Source organism: Loxodonta africana, chromosome 3 (genome assembly GCF_030014295.1).
Source record: "Loxodonta africana isolate mLoxAfr1 chromosome 3, mLoxAfr1.hap2, whole genome shotgun sequence".
Taxonomy (NCBI): domain Eukaryota; kingdom Metazoa; phylum Chordata; class Mammalia; order Proboscidea; family Elephantidae; genus Loxodonta; species Loxodonta africana.
The window spans coordinates 128,748,417-128,760,495 of record NC_087344.1 but is presented as its reverse complement, the minus strand read 5'-3'; the positions used below and the strand labels follow the sequence as shown (position 1 = coordinate 128,760,495).

At 38.7% G+C, this 12,079-nt stretch overlaps 1 protein-coding gene across 8 annotated transcripts in view; it reads right to left on the bottom strand.

Annotated features, from left to right (window-relative positions):
• The window catches only part of SPATA1 (spermatogenesis associated 1), a 113,510-nt gene that overhangs the window by 68,855 nt on the left and 32,576 nt on the right, over positions 1-12,079 (bottom strand). The gene's annotated exons all lie outside the window — the stretch shown is intronic.

The following is a 12,079-nucleotide window of genomic DNA, read 5'->3' as shown; positions in this document are numbered from 1 at the left end:
TAGCACTAATAGTCTATGATTAATCAAAAAAAAGAAAGAAGATCCATGAACCTGGTAGTGTTAATGGAGAATATTTTCCCTTGGGGAGATCAATTCTTTTTTAATTTACAAAAAAAAAAAGAGCTGAATTAATATTTGTAAAGTTATTTTCAAGGGTTGTCACGATATTTTGCTACTAGGGTCCAAATAAAAACCTGAACTTCATACTTGTTTAATTTTCATTTTGCTGCTACGATTTATTCCCAGCTGGCATCAAAAAAGTCATTTAGGAATAACAGAAATTTTTCTAAAAAATACATTCAATTAAAGTGAAGAAAAGATAAATATGCCAGTTGTTTAAAAGCTAATAGTGAAATACCACTACCTTCACCCACCTAAAAAAATAAACTGCCAAACTCACTAGATTCTGAGTTATTTTTTGATAGGGATATAGGATGTGCATCTATCATTCCTAGTAACAGCTTACAGCATGATGCATTGCACCATTTAACACCTATGGATTTTTAAAATACCTATGAATTTAATAAAAAGGAAGCACCTATTTGCTTCTGAAAAAATTATAATAAAAGGTTTTGAGAGCCATAGTAATTTCATAGATTTACAGAAAAGGAATGGTAATTGTGAAACTGAGTTTAGAACTATGAGATGTTTGCCTGGCAAAGGTGAGAATAAGGAGAATTTAAGCAAAGAAAATGATGTGCCAGGATGGAGTACTAACATTTGTAATGTTTTTGACAAATAGTAAAAAGGACAGTATGACTCTTAACACAGTGTTGTAAAGCGTGGGTTTTAGTAAAATATATGGGTTCAAGCCCTGGTATTATTACAGTAGCTATGACCTTAGGTAAGTCATTTCTCAAAGCTTCAATTTTCTTATTTCTAAAATGGCATAGTGCATGTAATGCACCTAGCACAGTGTCCAATTCTTAGCAGTCTCTTGACTTCAAGTTCTCATTTCTATCCTTCTGCCATTTTCTTAGTTCAGCTCCTTATTACCTCAGACTACTCTCCATACTGTCACCTAAGTTGTTTTCCTAGAAACCAGTTCAATCATGCCACTTCTGTTAGAAACTTCAGATGGCTTCCCACTGCCCACTAAATTCCTTAGCTTTGCAAATAAGGCTCTTGCAGTTCAAATCTGGAATCTCCAGGCATCCTGAGCTTTAAATGGGAGTCTGGAGTTTGCACTCACTAGCAAGCTCTTGTCTATGTGCCTGTATTAGGTGTTCACAAGAAAGACTAGGGGCAGGGCAGGAGACCTGAGACAGCTCTCCACCTGAGAGGCCTGAGAGAGGCACAGAGGTATGTAACTCCGTCTACTTCTCAGCACCCTTCTCTCATAAAAAGCAAAAGCCTTAGGCCAATGGGTAGGGGCAGGAAATCTTTCCACCACAGGACCCAGGCAAAGATCCACTGGTTCTGGAGGAGGGACAGGAGCAAAAGCCACCTGCCCTAGAGGGAACAGGTAACTCCCCTCCCACTATATAGGCCTTGTGCTGAGTAACAAGCAAAAGTCCTACCATTGCAGCAGGGGTAGAAAACTTTCCCACCACCAGTCCTGGCAAAAGTTTAAGGAGGGGAAGAAGCAAAAGCTGTCTGTTCCTAGGAGAAGGGCAGGAAATCCCTCTTGGGTCCAGGATCCAGGATAGAAAGCGTAGGCCTACTACCGCTGGGTGAGGGGAAAGAAACTCTCTCCTACCCAGGACACAAGGCAAAATTTGGCTGTCCCACAGAAGTAACAGAAATGTTATCAGATGTTTTTAAACTCCTACCTTCTGGGCCCACGAACACAGGGTCTGCCTAAATACGAGGCTGGACCAAAGAAATCAAGAACTACCCCTGCCTTCACCATGAACCTCAATCCAACTAACAAGCAACAACAGTCTACTGCTCAGGGAGGGGCAAGAGTATGCAGAGAGACCCTCCTCTATGGAATAGGCATGCAGGAGCTGCTGAAAACTGAGGGTAGGGTGGGAACAATGAGAAAAGCCCTCCAAAAACTCAGGCCCCAGGCTAAACACAAGGTAGAAGTAACCACTACTGTAGCAATTTGAAGTCTGTGGTGCAGTGAAGATAAATACAGCAAAAACAAAAGCCAAACCAAGCTCAACTACTAACTAGATTGAGTCAGTCTTCCATTTTTCTTTTCTAAAAGTTCTCTTTGGTTGAGCAAACTTTTTCTTAAAGGGCCATATAGTAAATATTTTAGGCTTGAGAATCATAGTTTCTGTCACAACTACTCAACTCTGCCATTGTAGTCCAAAAGCAGTCATCTACAATATGTAAATAAATGGGCATGCTGTGTTCCAATTAAACTTTATTTAGAAAACAAAGGCCATAGACCATGGACAAAATAAAACAAAAATAATGAGAGTTTGGGGAGTGGACTCAACATGGTGCTGCAGACAGAAGCACAATGCCATCACTCCACAGCAAAGACCCAAAAAACTAAGTAAAACAGAGACAAACGTCAATTCTGGAACCCTAAGTGTCAAACGAAGGGATAAAGAACTCAACCAAACACCAAATGGAATAAGAAACTGACAGAGAACAGACAGCAAGGAGAGCTATGGAGTGGAGGTCCCCTATTAGCTAATGTGGCACAGATTCACCATCTTGGACCCCTCAGTCATCAAGAAATGCAGACAGGTAGTACGGGAAGGCAGCTTCACAGAGCTCTCAGCAGGAGACAGACCACCTGGTAACCAGCAATACACACTTTCTGACCCCCCATCCTTCTTTCCCCTGCTTGGACTCTGTCACTTTCTGGTGGGCTGAGATCGCTCAGCTGGGGAGACACTGCCCCTTGCCACTTGAATTTGCCGCCCCCCACACCAGCTGGCTCCTTCTGTGCCATTTTTTTGTTGCTGTTGTTGCTTTTTTTTTTTAAGCTTCTTTTGGTTTCTTCTCTCTCTCTCCACTCCTTCCTTTCTCTCAAATGCCTGGCTCTGTGTGCTATCTTTGCACCTTCTTGACAGCTGTGGAGTGCCACTCAAGCTAGGGAGCCACTTCCCTGGTCCATGCTGCCAAGCCACTGGGCTCCCTTGGGGCTTTTTTTTCTTTTCTGAGTTTATCTCTCTCTATCATCCTTCCTTTTCTCCTGAATACCTGGCACCATGTGCCATCTCTGCTCCTAGATGGGCTGTGCAGTACTGCTTGGCTGGGGAGCCCCTTCCCCAGTCTGTGCTGCCAAGCTAAAGGGCTTCGTCAGAGATTTTTTTTTTCCCCTTGGTTTCTTGTCTCTACCTCCCTTCCTTTTCTCTTTCCTGGACATCTGGCACCATGTGCCATCTCCGCCCCTTCTTGACAGGCTATGCAGTGCTGCTCAGCTAGGGAGCCCCTTCCCCGTCTGCGCCACCATGCCAGTGGGCTCCCTCAGGGCATTTTTTCTCTCTTCTTTGTTTCTGATCTCTCTCTACCGCCCTTCCTTACCCTTCTCCTGAACATCTGGTGCCATGTGCCATCTCTGCTCCCTCTTGATGGGCTGTGCAGCACACCTTGGCTGGGAATCCACTTCTGGAGGGCTCACCTGGGGCATTTTTCCCACCTCTTTTTATCTCAGCTTCTTGTCTCTCTCTCTACCATCCTTCCTCCCAACCACTTAACATTTTTCTTCTCAGTTTCCTGTCTCTCTACCTTCCTTCTTTTCCTTTCTCCCGGCCACCTGGCTGCATGTGCCTTTCTCCCTCTTTTTTAAAATTTAGTTTCTTATTTCTCTCTTCTTTTCTTTTCTCCTGTCCACTTAGCTGCAGATGCCACATCTGTCCCTTCTTGATTGGCATTACCATACCACCTCTCTTGAAAATCACTGGCACACAGCTTCCATGGGTCTGTGTCACTCCAATAGTAGGCTCCTTCAGCACCTTTTTTTTGGCTTTTGTTTCTCTCTCCTCTTTCTCTTCTTTCTCACACCCACTTAACTCCATACATCACATCCTCCCCCCACCCTCTGCCTATCTGCACTGTGTGCTAAGCATTGCACCCGAGTGGCACAGGCATGGTCTACTAGAAACTGCCCTGCACTGCCCACCTTGTCAGCTCCAGTACATGCCACAAACGACTCATCCTAGGCCCACCCCATCTGTTGGACCTGCGCTGCTGCATTACCGCTGAATGACTGGTGCTGCTCATTGGACAAGGTGGTGAGAAGTATTGTGCACATAGACAAGCAAACAGCCCAGTCTGCCTGATCAGACATAACCAAATAAAACAAAAGCAGAATGAAACAAACAAATCTACAAACAGTAAACAAAGAAAATAATTACTGAACATTCCAAAGACAGCAGGCAATATCAAAACATATTTAAAAAAACAGGTCAGGATGATTCCAGTAGGTGTCCAAAATAAAACACCAGATGACCTTCCAGTAGGAAAAAAGCCACTAGAACTACCTGAAAGGGAATTCAGATCTCTAATATTCAGGGCTATCCAAGAGCTGAAGGAAAAAGTAGACAAAAATGAGGAAAAAATAGGCAAAATCATGGAAAAGACAAACGATGGAAGAATTCAAGAAAATAATACAAGAACGACATGTCAAAATAAACTCACAACTAGAAATCATACAAAAACAGCAATTAGAAATCCAAAAGATAAACAACAAGTTTTCAGAAATGGACAGTGTCGTACAAGGTTTGAGGAACAGGTTTGAAATAATGGAAAACAAGATAAGTGAAATCAAAGACAAATCCTTGGATACCACTTTCTTTGAGGAAAAATCAGAGAAAAGAACAAAGAAACATGAAGAAACCCTGAGAACGATGTGGAATACAATCAAAAGCAAAAATCTGCAAGTAATCGGGGTTCCAGAACAGGGGGAAAACAGAGAGGGTCACTGGAGAATTACTGACAAAATACTTCCCTAATATCATGAAAGATGAAAAGACGACCATCCAAGAACCTCAATGAACCCCATACAGGACAGACCCCAAGAGAAAATCACCAAGGCATACCATAAACATACTTGCTGAAACAAAAGACAAAGAATTTGGAGAGCAGCTCGGAAAAAATGAAAAGTAACACACAGAGTAGAAAGAACAAGACTAAGCTCTGATTACTTGGCAGAAACCACGCAGAGAAGAAGGCAATGTGATGACATATATAAAACACTAAAAGAAAAAAAAAATCCTGCAAAACTCTCACTAAAATACGATAGTGAAATTAGGACATTTCCAGATAAACAGAAATTAAGGGAATATGTAAAAATCAAAGCAAGATTACAAGAATTATTAAAGGGAGTCCTTTGGTTAGAGAACAAACAACATCAGACAACAGCCTGAATCTAGGACACAAGACCACATCAGCCAGATATCAACATAGGTAATGAACTCTCAAGGATAAAACAAAACTAAAAGATTTACAACAGAGAACTAGAGAAGCTAATGTGTAAATGACAACAACATCAGAACAATAAAACAGGGAATAAACAGTGTAGGTACAGAGCTTTCAAATGGAGAGAAAGTCAAGGCAATAACAAGTAATAAAAGACTAGTTCAAACTTAGGAAGATAAGGGTAAATTTCAAGGTAACGACACAGAAAGTTAACAAACCTACTCATAAAAATAAATAAAAACATAAAGTCTCAGTAAACACAAAATCTACAAAGATGAAAGAAACAAAAAAAATCCACCAACAAAAGGAATTCAGCCCAGAAAAATAAGAGGAACAAAGAAAACATCAGCATCACAAAAAAAAAAAAAGCACTACAAAATGGCAGCAATAAACGCACACCTATCAATAATCACAGTGAACGTAAATGGCCTAAATACACCCATAAAGAGACGGAGAGTGACAGAATGGATGAAAAAACAGGACTCATCAATATGCTGTCTACAAGAGACACACTTTGGAAATGAAGACATAAATTTATTAAAAATCAAAGGGTAAAAAATATATCAAGCTAACAGCTACCAAAAAACGCAGCAGACTTTAAAAAAAAATCCACCATAAAGGACAAAAAAGGGCATTATATAATGATTAAAGGGACAATCCATCATGATGACATAACTATAATAAATATCTATACATCCAATGACAGGGCTCCAAAATACACAAAACAAACTCTAACAGCACTGAAAAGAGAAATTGACGGTTCCACAATAGTAGTAGGAGACTTCAACACACCACTCTTGGAAAAGGACAGAACATCTAGAAAGAAATTCCACAAAGATACAGAGGATCTAAAGGCCACAATCAGTCATCTTGACCTCACAGACATATACAGAACACTTTGCCCAACAGCTGCAAAGTACACATTCTTTTCCAACACACAGGAAATGTTCTCCAGAAGAGACCACATCTTAGGCCACAAAGCAACCCTCAACAAAATCCAAAATATTGAGATAATACAAAGTATCTTCTCTGATTACAATGCCATCAAAGTAGAAATTAATAACAGAAAGAGCAAGGAAAAAAAACCAAATACATGGAAACTGACCAACACCCTGCTTAAAAACCACTGGGTAACAGAAGAAATCAAAGATGGAATAAAAAAATTCCTAGAATGAAACAAGGATGAAACCACATCATACCAAAACCTTCTGGACACATCAAAGGCAGTGCTCAGAGGTCAATTTATAGCAATAGATGCACACATCAAAAAAGAAGAAAGGAACAAAATCAAAACATTAGCTACTCAACTTGAACAAATAGAAAACAACAAAAGAAGTCCACAGACAGCAGAAGAAAGGAAATAATAAAGTTCAGAGCAGAAATAAATGAAATAGAGAATAGAAAAACAATAGAAAGAATCAACAAAACCAAAAGTTGATTCTTTGAAAGGATCAACAAAATCAACAAACCACTGGTCAAACTGACAAAAGAAATACAGGAGAGGACACAAATAACCCAAATCAGAAATGAAATGAGGACATTACAACAGATTCAACTGAAATAAAAAGAATCACAACAGAGTACTATGAAAAACTATACTCCAACAAATAAGAAAACCTAGAGGAAATGGACAAATTTCTGGAAACACACTATCTATCCAAACTAAAACAAACGGAAGTTGAAAATCTGAACAGAGCCATAACAAGAGACGAGATTGAAAAGGTAATAATAAAAACTTCCAACAAAAAAAACCCTGGCCCCAAATGGCTTCAGTGGAGAATTCTACCAAACATTCAGAAAAGAGCTTACACCAGTACTACTCAAATTATTTCAGGACATACAAAAGGAAGGGATACTTCCAAATTCACTGAATGAACCAAACATAACCCTGATACCAAAATCAGGCAAAGACACCACAAAAAAAGAAAATTACAGACCAATATCTCTCATGAATATAGATGCAAAAATTCTCAACAAAATTCTAGCCAATAGAATTCAGCATCACATTAAAAAAAAAACAAAAAACAAAAAACACCACGACCAAGTGGGATTGACACCAGGTATGCAAGGAAGGTTCAACATTAGAAAATCAATCAACGTAATTTACCACACAAATAAAAGAATCACATGATCATCTCAATCGCTACAGAAAAGCCATTTGACACAGTCCAACACCCATTCCTGGTAAAAAAAACTCTCAATAAAATAGGTATAGAAGGAAAATTCCTCAACATAATAAAGTGCATCTAAATAAAACCAAGAGCCAACATCATTCTTAAGGTAGAGAGGCTGAAAACATTCTCCCTGAGAATAGGAACAAGACAAGGATGCCCTTTACTACTACTCCAATTTAACGTTCTGCTGGAAGCCCTAGCTAGAGCAATAAGACAAGAAAAAGAAATAAAGGTCATCCAAATTGGTAAAGAAGAAGTAAATCTATCTCTGTTTGCAAATGATATGATACTATACATAAACCTGTTGCCATCGAGTTGATTCTGACTCACAGTGACCCTACAGGACAGAGAAGAACTGCCCCATAGTGTTTCCAAGGAAAGCCTGGTGGATTAGAACTGTCAACCTTTTTGGTAAGCAGCCATAGCTCTTAACCACTCTGCTACCAAGGTTTCTGATGCTATACATAGAAAACCCAAAAGACTCCATGAGAAAAGTACTGGAACTAATAGAAAGATTCAGCAAAGTAACAGAATATAAGATAAACATACAAATATCAGTTGAATTCCTATACACCAATAAAGAGAATGGTGAAAAGAAAATTAAGAAAATATCATTTATAATAAAAAAGAAACCCAAACCCATTGCCGTTGAGCTGGTTCTGACTCATTGTGACCCTATAGGACAGAGTAGAACTTCCCCATAGGATTTCCAAGGACTGCTTGATGGAACAGAATTGCCGACCTTTTGGTAAGCAGTCAAACTCTTAACCACTATGTCACCAGGGTTTCCACCATTTTTAATAGCCCTAAGGAAACAAAATACTTAGCAATAAATCTAACCAGGAATATAAAAGACCTATACAAAGTAAACTACAAAACACTACTGCAAGAAACCAAAAGAGAAATACATAAATGGAAAAACATACCATGCTCATGGATAGGCAGACTTAACACTGTGAAAATGTCAATTCTACCTAAAGCAATCTACAAACACAATGCAACCCTGATCCAAATACCAACGACATTCTTTAAAGAGATGGAAAAAATAATCATTATATGGAAAGGGAAGAGGCCCTGGATACTAAGGCACTATTGAAGAAGAAGAATAAAGTAGGAGGATTCTGACTACCTGACTTTAGAACCTACTATACACCTGTGGTAGTCAAAACAGCCTGGTACTGGTTCAACGGCAGATAAATTGACCAATGGAACAGAATTGAGAACTCAGATGTAAATCCACCCACCTATAGTCACCTGATCTTTGTCGAGTGTCCAAAATCCATCAAATGGAGAAAAGACAGCCTTTTTAACAAATGGTCCTGGCAAAACTGGATGTCTTTCTGCAAAAAAATGAAACCTCACACCACATACAAAAACTAATACACAGTGGATCAAAGACCTATTATAAAACTAAAATCTATAAAGATCATAGAAGAAAAAATAGGATCAACACTAGAGGCCCTAATACATGGCATTAACAGGATATAAACCATAACTAACAACACACAAATTCAAGAAGATAGACTAGATAACTGGGATCTTCTAAAAATTAAACACTTATGCTCATTAAAAGACTTCCTCAAAAAAGTAAAAAAAGATCCTACAGACTGGGAAAAATTTTTGGCTATGACAAATCCGACAAAGGTCTAATCTCTAAAATCTACAGGAAAATCCAATACCTCTACAACAAAAAGACAAAGAATCCAATTTAAAAATGGGCAAAGAATAAGAACAGACATGTCACCAAAGAAGACATTCAAGGGACTAACAGACACGTGAGGAAAAACTCGCGATCACTAGTCGCCAGAGAAATGCAAATGAAAACCACAATAAGATACGATCTTACTCCAGAATTACTGGCATGAATCAAAAAACAAACAGAAAATAGCAAATGTTGGAGAGGCTGCAGGGAGACTGGAACTCTTATGCACTGCTGGTGGGAATGCAAAATGGTACAACCATTTTGGAAAACAATATGGCACTTGCTTAAAAGGCTAGAAAGAAAAATACTATAAGATCCAGCAATCCCACTCCTAGGAATATACCCTAGAGAAATAAGAACTGTCACATGAATAGACACATGCATGCCCATGTTCATTGCAGCGTTGTTCACAATAGCAAAAACATGGAAACAACCTAGGTACCTATCAACAGATGAATGGATAAACAAACTATGGTATATGCACACAATGGAACACTACGCAAGGATAAAGAACAGTGATGAATCTTTGAAACATCTCACAACATGGATGAATCTGGAGGGCATTATGCTGAGTGAAATAAGTCAATCACAAAAGGACAAATATTGTACAGGACCACTAGTATAAAAACTCATGAAAAGGTTTACATACAAAAAGAAACAATCTTTGATGATTACAAGGAAGAGGAGGGATGGGGATGGACAAACACCAAATAGACAATAGATAAACGGTAACTTTGAAGGGTAAACAGGACCCAAAGTACAAGGCAAAGTCATGGAAGCTCCATAGACATTTCCAAACTCACTGAAGGACCGAATTGCTGGGCTGAGGACTGTGGGGACCATGGTCTCTGGGAACATCTAGCTCAGCTGGCATAACATAGTTTATAAAGAAAATGTTCTACATTCTACTTTGGTGAGTAGCATCTAGGGTCTGAAAAGCTTGTGACCAGCCAACTAAGACTCTCCACTGATCTCATCCCATCGGGAGCAAGGGAGAATGAAGAAAATCAAAGACACAAGGGAAACATTAGTTTAAATGACTAATGGACCACAAGTACCACAGTCTCCACGAGGCTGAGTCTAGCACAGCTAGCTTGTGCTTGGCTACCACTGACTGCTCTGACAGGGATTACAACAGAGGGTCCTGGACAGAGCTGGAGAAAAATGCAGAACAAAATTCTAACTCATACACACTCAAAGACCAGATTTGCTGGTCTGACAGAGACTGGAGAAACCCTGAGAGTATGGCTCTGGACACCCTTTTAGCTCAGTAATGAAGTCATTCCTGAAGTTCACCCTTCAGCCAAAGATTAGACAGGCCCATAAAACAAAAAGAGACTAAATGCGCACACCAGCCCAGGGGCATAGATGAGAAGGCAGGAAGGGACAGGAAATAGGGTAATACGGAACCCAAGGTTGAAAAGGGGAGAGTGTTTATATGTTGTGGGATTGGCAACAAATGTCACAAAACAGTATGTTTACTAATTTTTTAACGAGAACCTAGTTTCTTCTACAAATCTTCATCTAAAGTACTACAAAAAACGTAATATTTTTTCAGGTATTAAAAAAATAATAATAAGGAGAGTTTGCTGACCACTACTCTAGAGCATGAATGTATGAAGTATGACTCTAGGAAAATTGGAAGTCATTAAAAACGAAATAGACCACATAAAGATCGGTATCCTAGGAGCATTAGTGAGCTGAAACAGATTGGTATTGGCCATTATGAATTATGCCTACTATGCTGGGAATGACAAACTGAAGAGGAATGGCATCGCAGTCATTGTCAAAAAGAATATTTCAAGACCTATTCTGAAGTACAACGTGATATCTATACGGCTACAGGGAAGACAAGTTAATATGATTATTATTCAAATTTACACAGAAACACTAATGCCAAAGATGAAGAAATGAAGATTTTTAGGGATAAAAATGGGCTATAAAACTATAAAGAATAACAAGAAAACAATTATCTCAAATATCAAACTAGTAGTTATTGGGGAAGGAAGAGCATGTGACCAGAGAGAGGCAAGAAAGTTTGCTAAGAAGAACAACAAAAAACTGCATTATCTGGGAGCCAGCAATTAAACTTCTAAAAAATAATAACAGGAAAAATACATGAAGCTGTATTTAGAAAAATGTGCATCACAGCACTTATAGTAGCAAAAACATTAATACATGTTTGGATAAATAAATTATGACACTAGGGAATTCTATAATTATGTAGACATGTATTTATTGATATGAAAAATCTATGACACATTCTAAAATAAAAGAAGACTTAAAACGGTTCATATGTGTCCTCATTTTTGAAAAAAAAAAATGTATACAACATCTGAAAAAGAAACTGGAAGAATATACACCAAAAAACTAACAGTATTTTTAGACGATGACATTACACTTAAGATTTACTTTCTTCTTTACATGTATCAATGTTTCTAGAACTTTTTAAAATGAGCATACACTCGCCTTTCATTTAAAGAACAGCTTTTCTGTTTTTTTGGAGTAACCAAAAAACCAAACCCGTTGCCATCAAGTCAATTCGGACTCATAGCGACCCTGTAGGATAGAGTAGAACTGCCCGTACAGTTTCCAAAGAGTGGATGGTGGATTTGAACTGCTGACCTTTTGGTTAGCAGCTGAGCTCTTAACCACTCTGCCACCAGGATCTTTTGGAGTAAATTACCAAGAAATTAATATTGTTTAAAAACTACACTTGCATAAAATTCACAGAATAAAAACTGCCACCCAAGTTTTTTTTTTTTTGGTTTTGTATAGGTAGTAACATTCAAGAATTTTGTTAATAGCCCAGAGTGTTAAGTATAACACTGCTACTGCATTAACCACTCGACCTTGTACTGCTCAGGAATACTGG